Genomic DNA, 12,508 nt, shown 5'->3' with positions numbered 1-12,508 from the left:
TATATCGAGGGCTATAAGGATATGACCCTAAGGAAGGGCAGGATATATATTTCCTTCCCCATCACAAAAATTACTAAACAGAGAATACCAAAAGAAGGATATAGTGAGGGCCATAGACGCATGGACCTAAGAACAGCTATATTGAATCCAACAATCTCCTGAAGCAAAGTAAGGTATCTCGCTCAGCAATAAAGATGCATGTAAACTCACAGAATATAACTTATACAAGCAGGGTTAAGATGACAGTTACAGGATATTTCCAAAAACATTAATCTGGCCAGCTCTTAGTGTCCTTAGAAAACATGGCGAGCCTAAGAAGTACACCAGCAGGTATATGGAAAAAATAACAGATAAACAAAGGACAGTGTACAGTTATATGTGGATACAGTCCAGGCTTTCATCACAGTCACCAGCGACAAATAAGGAGGATGTAGGGAAGTAGCAGCACAATCAGTGTGCATGAGAGTATCACAGCTATTGTCCTTGATTTCGGGCACAACGACAGGTGTAGATATAGCCAGGATAGAATCTGAAATAGGTGCAGGCAGAGCCTTCATAGCATACATCACATAAATATCTCCATTATCAATAACATCGCAGTGTCCAGGATGAATAGGAGTGGGATGAATAGGAGAGGTTAGAATATCACTCCGAATTCTGTCCAGTTGCAGGAGTCGGGCAGATGAGGCATGGAGCGCACGCAGGATAGCATTTGCAGATGGTTCCATAATCATAGACAGGAGGTACAGAAAGACCAGCTATAGGCAGTATATGTAGCAGAGAATAAATTAGGTGCGGCTAGCACGCCACTAAGGCCCTTATTCTGGTTGGTGCGGTCGAGCCGCATATGCGGCTCCGACCGCACCAGACGTATCCCCGCCCACACTACGGATCGCCACGGCCGTCCGTACACGGACGGCTGGCGATCCGCACGAAAATGGTGGAGGCGTACGCCTCCACCATGGTGGGAGCTGCCCCCTGCATTCGATGGTCGACGACCATCGAAGGCAGGGCCGCACGCCGCGGCAGCTCCCGCAAGCTGAGACCACACGGACAATCGTCCGTGTGGTAGCTTGTATGGGGGCTGAAAGCTGACATCCGCCGACGTCAGCTTTCCGCCCCCATGAGTGGCGTCATGCCCTCATTAGCATGCGTACGCCCCGCGTTTGCATGGGAACGCCCATGAAACGCGGGGCGTACACATAGGGAAATGAGGGCATGATGCCTCTCACGCCCCTATACGCCCCCTTTGCGGCGGACGAAATACGTCTGCGGCGAAGGGGGCTGCACATGCGCAGAATGACCTCTGCGCATGTGCAGAGGAAAAACATCGGCGGTACGGCCGCACGCGGGCCGTACCGCACGAATCAAAATAAGGGCCTAAGTACAAATAAAGGACTGCCAGCCGTTGAAGTAGTGGGAGAATCCAGCTAAAAGCTCCCAGCTCCAGCCACCAAAATGATGGTGAAGAGACCAGTCAGAGAAAATGGCGGATGTAGGTAATGCTCACCGCTTTAGTCACGGCTATGTTGTGGCACAGCAGGAGACCAGCAGAGGATAGAAGACCGTCACTGCAGATCTTAAACACACGATGCAGGGCAAACGTGGAGGCCTCAGCCCCAAGCACAAGATGGCGCGGACCGCGGCATTGCGCCCCAGAGGAGGCAGCTTCCCGCTTCCACCGCTCAAAGGTACGGAGAGCCACCGCCACTTCTCACCCTGCCTGACAAAGCACCCAGCGATGAGGCGGCAGGCAGAATACTGTTAGTGTAGTAGGAGACCGACGTCATCCGGATCTTAGCAGAGAAGCAGGCCGCGGCTGTATATAATCCCAAACCAGCAGCCAAATAGTCCCAAAAACAGCTCAGCAGGGTGATAGGATAATGGGAGTGATGTCTCACACCCGTTGCTGAGGCCAAGGACTTCGGTGACAGCAAAACAGGATAAATTTCAGGATGTACGGAGGAGCGAAGAGAAACTGCTGCCTACTCTGTGCTCAGCCAAACCACGCCCCCTCGCTAATATGTACCCTTTGCCAGAGGAACATACCAAATTGTGGGAGAAAGCCCCATTAGTGGATGCATCAGTTGCTAGACTGTCTAAAGCCACTGCCTTGCCGGTCCAGTGGGGCTCGGAGCTGGAAGCCATTATCAAGCAGGCTACTGGGGGCAAGAGGGGTTTGCCAGTACGAGTACAATCCGACAATGCCACTATGGTGGCATACTTAAATCACCAGGGCGGTACTCGGAGCAAGATGGCGATGGCAGAGATTGTGAGAATCTTCACCTGGGCGGAGGTTCAGTTTCCAGCACTGTCAGACGTTTTCACTCCGGGGATCCGGATTGTGGAGGCGGACTATCTCAGCAGGGCGGACCTGCTGGAGGGGGTAGACAGATGGGGACTGCCAGACATAGATCTTATGGCGTCCAGGACCAATTGTCAAGTGCCGAGATTTTGTTCCCGGTCAAGGGATCCGTTGGCTTGGGCGGTGGATGCCATGACAATTCCTTGGTCTTTCAATCTGGTCTACATCTTCCCTCTGTTCCCAGTGATCTCGAGGGTGTTGAAGAGGATAAAGAACCAGAGAGTATCGGCCATTCTGGTTGCACCAGATTGGCCCAGGAGGTCATGGTACTCAGACATACTGAGATTATCTACGGAATCGTGGTGACTTGCTAAGCCAAGGACCGTTTCTGCACCAGGACCTAGCTCGTCTAAATTTGACGGCATGGCGTATGAATCCTCCTTGTTGAGAGAAAAAAGGGGTTTTCAGAAGAGGTCATACAGACCATGCTAAGGGCCAGAAAACCGGTGTCTGCGGCCAATTACCACAGGGTGTGGAGGATCTACATCAGATGGTGTGAAAGGCAGAGAGTTCATACCTCCAGGTTTAAGGTAGCGAGGCTACTGGAGTTCCTACAGGATGGCCTGTCGTCGGGGTTAAGTTTGCAGTCTCTGAAGGTGCAAATTTCGTCACTTTCCATTTTCTTTCAAAAGAGAGTGGCTCTGCTGCCGGAGGTACAAACGTTTTTGCAGGGTGTGGCCAGGATTAAGCCTCCTTACAGGCAGCCGGTTGCACCATGGGACTTGTCTCTTGTTCTGTCCATGCTACAGAAACCTCCTTTCGAGCCACTGAGATCGGCTGATCTCAAGTACCTTACCTGGAAGCTTACTTTTTTATTGGCCATTGCTTCGGCTAGGCGTGTGTCAGAATTAGGTGCCTTGTCTTGCAAGTCACCATTTTTGATTTTTCACGATGACAGGGCGGTACTCAGGATAGTACCAAAATTTTTACCTAAAGTGGTTTCCTCTTTTCATTTGAATCAGGACATTGTGCTCCCAGTTTTTCCCCCGCCTGAGGGAAAGAGGAATAGGGACAGTTTGAAAAAGTTGGATGTGGTTCGCGCATTGCGAATCTATATCAGTAGAGTAAAGGATGTTCGCAAATCAGATTTGCTGTTGGTTTTGTACGATGTACATAAGATTGGGTGGCCTGCTTCAAATCAGACTATAGCCCGCTGGTTGAGATCAACTATTGCGTTTGCCTACTGTAAGGCAGGTAGGCCTGTGCCATCTCGCATAAACGCCCATACTACAAGGTCAGTTGCTTCTTCATGGGCGGTGAGGCATGGGGCCACAGCTGAGCTGCTGTGCAGGGCAGCCACCTGGTCCTCTGTTCACACCTTTTACAAAATTCTACAGGTTTCATGAGTTTGTTTCGGAGGACGCTTCATTTGGACGGGCAGTGATGAGAACTGGCAGTCTGAGTGTACCCTCCCAAAGGACTGCTCGTGAAAGTCCCATTGTGAGCTGTGTCACCGGACTGGACGAAAGAGAAAAGGGGATTTAAGAACTTACCGTTCAAACCCCTTTCTCTGAGTCCAGTCCGGTGACACAGCGATCCCTCCCTAACGCTCAGTAATTTGTACCGTTCATGGTTGCCATGTTATGTGTTATAAGTCGCATATATGATGTTCAGGCATTGTACTGAGTTGTGTATCCTAGTGTGCTGTTGAAGTTTAACTGAGGCATTATGGGATGCAGTAGGGAGGAGCCTGCTCCCAAAGAATTAGAAGCATAGGTGCCTGGGTCCTGGCGGACCCTTCTACATCCCATCGTGAGCTGTGTCACCGGACTGGACTCAGAGAAAGGGGTTTGAATGGTAAGTTCTTACAAAAATCCCCTTATTATAAATACTGTGCATTAACTCTTAACGAACAGTAGTGTAAGATTAAATAGAAATCTTCCTTTTCAATTTACTGGTTAAACACTATTAATGTAGTGTCGCCTCTGGCCTCCAGGTGTCACTATAACCCTGCTACTGTATATACAGCAATGGGGCGATTGTCCTACCATAACCACAAAGTGTGTGAATGCAGTAAAACCTATTCCTGCCAGTCAGTGCTGCTGATGAGTCACCTGCATTAATGTTATTTATATAAGCGCTAACATTATATGCATTGGTACTTATATGTTAGTTGGGCGCCCAATTAGCATACGTAAGGTAACTTAGGAATATCGCATTGCATGGGCCATTTTAAGGGCGATGCAATGCGATTTTCCTATGTAATTTATTCACTGCTCTCTTAGCCCCGGGGGATCGCATCGCACCTCCCGTAAAATCGCATGCGATTTTATAGGGTGTACGATGCCATTACATTAGCTATACAATAGCATTGTATGACATACAATGAGGTTTTAGGCACCCCACCCCCCCACTATCCACACCACCCCGAAGCGTGGCGAGCGCAGCGGTACGTGTCCTCCGACCTTTTCATACCACCACTAGCCACGTCGGCGTTGAGTTGATTTTATATAGTGCGTCGAGCACAGCGAGTCACCGATCCCGAAGCGCGGCGAGCACATGCGGATTACTTTACATATATTCCGCGTCCACTCGCCACGATTCGGGCTCGACGTGGATAGTGGGGGTATGAAAAGGTCGGAGGATGCGTTCCGCCGCCGCTCGCCACACTTCGGGGTGGCGTGGATAGTGGTGGGGTGCCTAAAACATCATTGTATATCATACAATGATATTATTGTGTAGCTCATTTAATGGCATTGCACACCCTATAAAATTGCATGCGATTTTGCGGTAGATGTGATCCCCCGGGGCTAAGAGAGCAGTGAATAAATTACATAGGAGCATTGCACCGCATGGCCCTTAAAATGGCCCATGCGATGCGATTTTCCAACGCAGAATAGCCCACTAAGCAAATAGCTTAGTGGGTGCCCAACTAACATATAAGTACCTATGCATTATATTACATCTGCATTAGTCCCCCCTGGAGTCACTTACAGTATAAATTAGTGTAGGATTCGCTGATTTGAATTCTCCTATCCTGGTAACTATGAAGTGAGTTACGTTTGGAATTTATGTTTTTAGTTTGAGTTAGACCCCAGGGACCCTGGTGGTTGAATAGATTTATCCAGCGTGCTGTATATTAATCCACGGGGTGATAGCGATGAGCTATCGCTATGGCGGATCAATCTGGTGAGATCGCTTAGAAAATGCCCAGGGATTGCAACGTGTGTAGGCACCATTAGGGTACATTATGCTTTCTATAGATTTTATGATCAATTGATGCTGTTTTGCGGTGTTATTTTTAAAAAATTTTAATCATTGTAACGCAGATCAGACCGTTCTTCACATTATAGCAATCCTTCCAGAAAGAAATACCAATCAGTGACGCAGAAGCATTTTACCTTGAAAACGTGTGCTTGCATTCCAATGTACGTCCGCTACTTGTGAGTTGTGTCATTGCTGGTATGTAGCAGCAGTACTGCGAGTGAGGGAGCGACGTGCTTTGGGGAAAGGTTCATACATGTGTTAGGCACACGTTCTCTTCTGGAACCAAAATATGACAAACTTATTAAACTCCTGATTGATTGCGCTCCCGTTGTTCCAAATCCATTCCAATCTGTTCTGTTACCATTGTCGGATGCTGCTAAGGGACGTCTGTTTCCCCATTGGCTGCGTTCTCGTTTTGTTTATTTAATTCGCACCCGTTGCGTTTTATTAATAGGGCATTTGCAGATTTTCTACATTTCTTTTGTGAGTTGTAATTGCACTGAATGTTTTAATTGAGCTCGCAGATCAGATTGTAGATCTTTTCCCATACACTGCAGATCATTTCTCCATCGTTATTATGATGAAAATCTGCCGCAAGCTAACTCCCTTCCGCAGTCTAAGGTTCCAGACCATCGAATTCCAGATAATCGGTGGTGTGCTACGTGAAAGTCTTCCAAAATAGAATCTGCACTTTGGGAAAAAAAAAATTTTTTTTTTTTTTTTTTTTTTTATAATTTTTATATTGACTGCATTAGATGCTGCCCCATTTCCACAGGGCATATGCAACTGCCCCCACCCCCCACCCCCACCCCAATCAGCTCTGCTTTTAGAAGATAAGCTTTAAATGTTCAATCAAGCTATCCCATAAATTGTTTGTTTCTGCAGAGTGGTGCGCTACAGTCCTAAAAATGGAAAAGAAAGTGTCTGAAGCCAGTGTTAACCGCAGGAAGTCCAACAATCCTCAGCGGGTGTCTGCAGCCTCGGCTGGTACATCTCAGAGTAAGAGGAAGCGTCTTTTTTATATTTTTTTTTTGTAAGGAATAAATAACGAAAGCTAAAGGAGATGCGTGGGACTGAGCTTGCTGTGGTGACCAGTAATGTGTCCAACGCTTGTCCACAGAATGTTCGCTGCATTTATTGTATTGGATAACGGGTTACAGAAGTCCAAAAAGGGGAGACTGTTAAACTTTGTTCTTTGTCTTCTATCTAATTTAAACCAGACACGAGCCAGAGAGTGCCATTGCCCATACGGAGGTTTTACCGCCCAGGTACTCGGGCACTGATGGAAATACGCAAGTACCAGAAATCAACGAAGCTGCTGATCAGGAAGGCCCCGTTCTACCGCCTGGTGAGATGGTGTTGCCTGTTCTGCATCTAACAGTTTCCCCTACTCTGTGCTCTGCTAGTAATGTCTGCTTTTTCTGTTTTAGGTGAGAGAGGTCTGCCTGGAGTATTCCCATGGAGTGCCGTTCAGCTGGCAAAGCCAAGCGCTGATGGCATTGCAGGAGGTAAGGCTTCTTAGCGGCGTAAACGCTCGCTGTATTCTGTTTGGGGTAATCTTAGAATTATGTATTGTACTAAGATCTGATGCGGCCATGTATACCTCACCCATATCCTGGCCGTGTTCTGCTCTGTATATCCCATCACGTGTCACTAGAATCAGCGCTAATGCTCGATCTCCATCATAGCCATCGGTTGCGATTCGGAATGGTTTAAAGCACCAGCCAACAAGCTGAAACTTAAGCAGGCTGGCCGTCTGCTTCAAACACCTGAGTACAACAGGGATCTGCAATGCCTTCAAACTTAAAGCGGCGTGCCCATGTTTTGCAGAACGGTGTCGAGTTTCACCCTCTAAACATCGCAGCATGTCGGCAATCCTGCAGCCAATGGGGGGGCTCTGAGCGACATCCCAGGATTGGGTCTGTGTGCAAATAGGCACATAGTATATCCCGTACAGGCCACTTACTGATGACTTCAGTGGGCATGATGCCTGTGTTCAGCCCCAGTGCAGTCTCACTGTACCAGACAACTCCTATTACGCAGTCGCCGCTCTCTGATCTTTATCACATCATACACCACTATAATTAGAATTCCCAGCTCAGCTCCGAGCTCATTAGACAGACACGCATTACACAGCGACCTTTCTCAAGGCATAAAGGAATGTTCAAAACCAATACTCCTGATAACACTGGAAAAAGGTTGGTTTCCTACCAGAAGGTAGGAGGTGGACGACAGAGAAGGAGTGCCTTGTGATCCAAGCAGCTCACACCAAGGAAGGTCAGTTCCTTGAAAACAAACATGAGGAAAAAGAAAAGGGTAGTGGAGCGCTAGGTTGGTATTAGAAAAAAATTCTTAGTTTGAGTATGGTCAATTGGGTATCACAATTAGTAAAATTTATTCAACACTGATAAACATAGTAAAAATGGTTGATACATTTAGACACATGAAGAGGTTATAAATGAATACATAAAATCAGCACATATAAAAAAGAATTTAAGAATAGTTGGCCTGAGCACTATACTTATGCGTTCTCCCGCTTGCCAAATGTCCTGAGCCAGTCCGTCCTGTAGTTTAACTGGAGATTGTGGAGGCTGGGTGTCCATATACCATGCTGGGAATTCGATGCCGCTGTGTAGGATGTCGCTGTCTGGATGTTGTATAGACAGATGCACAGGCTGAAGGTAGGCTTCCCAATGAGTATGCTGGTGGTGGTATCCCAAGGCTCTCTTCCAGTGGGTGAAGAACGGATGGAAAATTAATCCGAATATAAAGGCTGGGCAAGATATAATTTTGGGAGTGTCCCGCAATAGAGCTCAGAGTCCAAACTGACAGTATCCTGACGCGTTTCGTTACCTAGGCTGGTAACTTTATCAAAGGAGAGTCTCCTTTGATAAAGTTACCAGCCAAGGTAACGAAACGTCCCTCTATTGTGAGATTTCTCGCAGTTCCCTGCTGCAAACTGGAAGCGGGATAAGGGGGGCAGGATAGGCAGGTTCCGGAAACGGGGGCGTTTTCTGAGAGCTCCCAGATCTGGATCTTCCAGCACAGATTTCCTGGCCTCTGCTACAGAACAGCTTGGGCCAATATGACCAGCCTCGGGCTCCCTCAGATTGACCATGTTTTTGTGCAGTGATCCGTTGCAGCAGTGGATCACAGAAGTCGGCAGGAGGTGTTTATTGACACAAGGGGTGAGATTTAATAGGATGAGAGATTCAGAAAGTGAGAGATTTGGTAAGAAATCTCCAGCTTTTTTTAAAGCGCCAATCATTTACACTGCAGAACCAGTTTCATTTTGCCGTGTAAATGATTGCCGCTTTTAAAAAAAATGGAGATTTCTTACCAAATCTCTCACCCTTTTAAAATTCACCCAAGATACCTCCTACAGCAATACAATTAGTATTCTCTAAAATGCACAATCGAGGAAATTACACAATGAAGATAAAGGCGCAAAGCTGAGGTAAAAAAGTAGCAACACAAAGTGCAAGTACGCACCACTGGGATTGGGCTGTACGTATGAGGGCATATCTGTGTGAATGAATGATTAATAGTGGCCTACAGAATTTATGGGGAAGAAAGATCTGTTTGCTCTGTTTGACCATGTATTGCCTCTCAAATTCTCTGTCTGTAACTATTTTTTCCTATCTATGAATCGTATTACTGATAAGGGCCTAATTCATCATGAATCGCTAATCTGAGAAGTAGGTATCCGCCACCCATGAAGAGGAAACACCCGGTTACTGCTCCCCCCCCCCCCCCCAAATCTATATGCCAGGACAGGGCCAACCTGTGGCTCTCCAGATGTTGTGAAACTACAAATCCCAGCATGCCTTGCCACAGTTTTAATACTCCCTTATAGCAAAACTGTGGCAAGGCATGATGGGATTTGTAGTTTGACAACATCTGGAGAGCCACAGGTTGGCCAGGACTGTACGCAAATTCCGGAACATGGAAGAGACTAATATGTGACTGACACAGGCTGAACAAGGCCAGTGCTGTTGTCACAGACCTGCATTTTTTTTTTCGGACCCATCCAGAAATAGTCTGGTTTCCACCCCAAAACAGCAGCTTACCGACGGTCAATATCCAGCTGCATTGTGTTTACGATCTATACGTGTTTTCTGACGCTATTTTTCCTTGCGCATTGTGTGCGGTCTAAATGCGCAATCACTCTGCTTTGTGAATAAATATCGATTCATACTGACTTAAGCCCAAAGTTCCTTTTCCTGTGTAAACCTCCGGTTTCAGTGTAACATCTCTTTCTTAGGCAGCTGAGGCCTACCTGGTGTGGCTTTTCGAAGACTCTTACCTGTTCAGTGTCCATGCACACAGGGTCACGCTGCACGTGAAGGACATTAAGCTCGCACGGCGAATTAGAGGGGGCCAACTCGGACTCGGATGTTGAAGTTTTCCGTTTCACGTTTGTTTTCGTTGGTATTTTATTCCCAGTTTTTTTTTTCAAATTCTGTTTATTTCAGACATATGCCAAATGAAACAATAGTGAACATGAGTAATAAAATATTACAATGTATGATATCAATTCTAACCAAGTTGTACATATTTATACTTGAGTTTCGCAGGCATGGGGTTCGAGTAACTTGATGAAGAGGCCTGCCTCTAAATCTCGTAAGCCCGCCTTGTTAGATTAGCATTTTGTCTGACATTTTCTTTATACATAACATTAAACGAATAACTTTAACTTAATATAAGAGTTTTTTTCTATGGGGTGGGGGGGGGAGAGGGGGAGAGATAGGGATAGGGGGGGGGGGGTGTTCAGCATCACGTTTCGTACATTATATATGGGAAATATAATTATCTAGCTCCTTCTGGACGGATTTCCAGTGTTTTGTAGATAGCTTCTTTCAGTATTTGTGGGCGACTATCTATAAATGGTCTCCACACCTGGTAAAATCTTGATGAAGATACCTATGGGTGTTTTATCACATCATATTTGTCATAAAACATATACTTCAACAGCAGCGATTCCACCTCTGCTACCTTTGGAATATGTGGTGTGATCCATGAGTTTAGAATCACTTTCTTAGCCACTGTGACTATCAGGGTAATTAGGGGCAACAGATGTGAGTTCGCTGGTGTGATGTTCCAACTCTCAAAATTAGCAAACAGCATGGGGATGGGATCTAGCTGCAGTCCGATATTAAAGTTAAGTTTGATGAAATACAACAATTTATACCAGAATTTTTGTATATGTCTGCAGGACCAAAAGTTGTGAAAAAAGGAGCCCACTCCTGTTTTGCACTTCAAGGACAAAATGACTCCTCTGCTGTTGTGAGATGTAAGCCCTATGAACAAACTTCACGTGTACCTCCTGAAGGATGGAGGATCTTAATATTTTCAACGTTTTATGATAATGTTTAAATATAGTTTCACAGTTTTCCAATAAAGGGATATCTTTTAACCACTTGTTTGTGACTTCTTTCCATACTCGTTCAGCAGGTAAGGATGAGAGTTGGTCATAAATGTATTTATTCTTGAACGTCCCTGTCTGAAATTTACTAACAGAGCTATTCAGTTTCATATACCTCGTGGTTTGTATATCAGGCTTGGGTAGCGAAAGTGCATAGTGCCTTAGCTGGAGGAGTGAAAAGGAGCCGCTCAAAGGCAAACCGAACATTTTCTGCAGTTCAGATATGGAATATACCTTTCCTCCAGGGTCAAATACCTGCGTCATCTTCCTTAGTCCTTTATGTTTGAGCCTGTAAAAAATAGAACTATCCACCCCTGGGGTAAACATAGGGTTACCCCAGATGGGGATCCATGGGGACGTTTGAGGGTCCAGTCCAAGTGAGCGGGAGACAGACCACCAAGCCTTGTATGTGTCTAGAAAGAGAGGGTTGTTGAAGATGTGCGGGGGACATGTAGGAGGGCTCCAGGAGAGTATGGTGAGAACATGGCACAGTCCACTGCGGAATCCGAGAAAGTATCTATCTCTACTAGCCAACCTAGGGCAAAGCGGCAAAGCAGGGATTTGGTGTATTGATGTAGGTCTGGCACATTGAGACCGCCCAAAGCCTTGGGCAGGTGTAATTTGTGTAATGCAATTTTTGCTTTTTTCTTATTCCATAGGAACTGCGCCATGCGTGAGTTTAGTTTTTGGATGTCTTTATTTGTCAGTTTGATTGGCAGCATCTGTATAACGTACATTAATTTGGGCAGAATCATTGATTTTATGACCTCCACCCTCCCCAGCAGGGAGAGTGGGAGGTCGGTCCATGTATCCATGGATTTGGAGAGGTTGTTAATCAGTGATGTGTAGTTTAAATTATATAGATTTGAAATGTGTGCTGGGATTTGTATGCCTAGATATTTTAGTTGTGTGGATTTACATTTAATAACCTGGAGGTCGTCTCTATCTGAGAAGAGTGGAGGGGGGCCTTTTAATATCATCAGTTCGGACTTGTGTACATTTATTTTATAGCCTGAAAAAGAGCTAAATTGCTGAATTATTGAAAAGGCTGTTGGCAGGGAATGTTCAGGGGAGGACAGGAACCACAACATGTTGTCTGCGAATAAAGAAACTCTAAGGTCTACCTGTCCAATTGGGATACCGCTGAATAAGGGAGACTGACGCAAAGCTATAGCTAGTGGTTCTAGAGCTAATGCGAAGAGTAGGGGTGAAAGCGGGCATCCTTGTCTGGTTCCTCTTAAGATGGGGAAGGGGTTTGACAATGTGCCATTGCACATGATCCTAGAGGTAGAGTTACGATATAATGTTTCTAAAAGTTCCATAAATTTAGTGGGAAAGGAAAATTTCTTTAATACTGTGTGTAGGTGGTCCCAGTGGACCATGTCGAACGCCTTTTCCGCGTCCAGCGATAATATCGCTAGGGAGGCGCCCGACACGGCCAACTGGGATTGATACAACACCGATAGCACCTTTCTAATGTTTGTGACTGGGTTTTTTCCTTTTACAAATCC

General features: G+C 46.0%; 2 long non-coding RNA genes across 4 annotated transcripts in view; both read left to right on the top strand.

Annotated features, from left to right (window-relative positions):
• LOC146068080 (uncharacterized) overlaps window positions 1-6,578 on the top strand; it is a 40,777-nt gene extending 34,199 nt beyond the window's left edge. The window contains exons 4-5 of one of the 3 annotated variants that reach the window (XR_014472955.1): window positions 5,635-5,733; window positions 6,458-6,578. This is a non-coding gene — a long non-coding RNA (uncharacterized LOC146068080). The remainder of the gene's footprint in view (window positions 1-5,634; window positions 5,734-6,457) is intronic. The other 2 variants (XR_014472956.1, XR_014472957.1) reach the window with 2 other exon arrangements.
• A 433-nt stretch (window positions 6,579-7,011) lies between these two features.
• LOC146068009 (uncharacterized) lies at window positions 7,012-10,988 on the top strand. The gene is made up of 3 exons (XR_014472948.1): window positions 7,012-7,080; window positions 9,837-10,003; window positions 10,788-10,988. It is a non-coding gene; the product is annotated as an uncharacterized LOC146068009 (long non-coding RNA).
• Window positions 10,989-12,508: the final 1,520 nt, after the last annotated feature.

The sequence above is a fragment of the Crinia signifera genome, chromosome 1, assembly GCF_055691185.1.
Source record: "Crinia signifera chromosome 1, ASM5569118v1, whole genome shotgun sequence".
Classification (NCBI taxonomy): Eukaryota; Metazoa; Chordata; class Amphibia; order Anura; family Myobatrachidae; genus Crinia; species Crinia signifera.
Note: the sequence above shows the minus strand (reverse complement) of the source record. Positions and strands in the feature narration are given on the sequence as shown.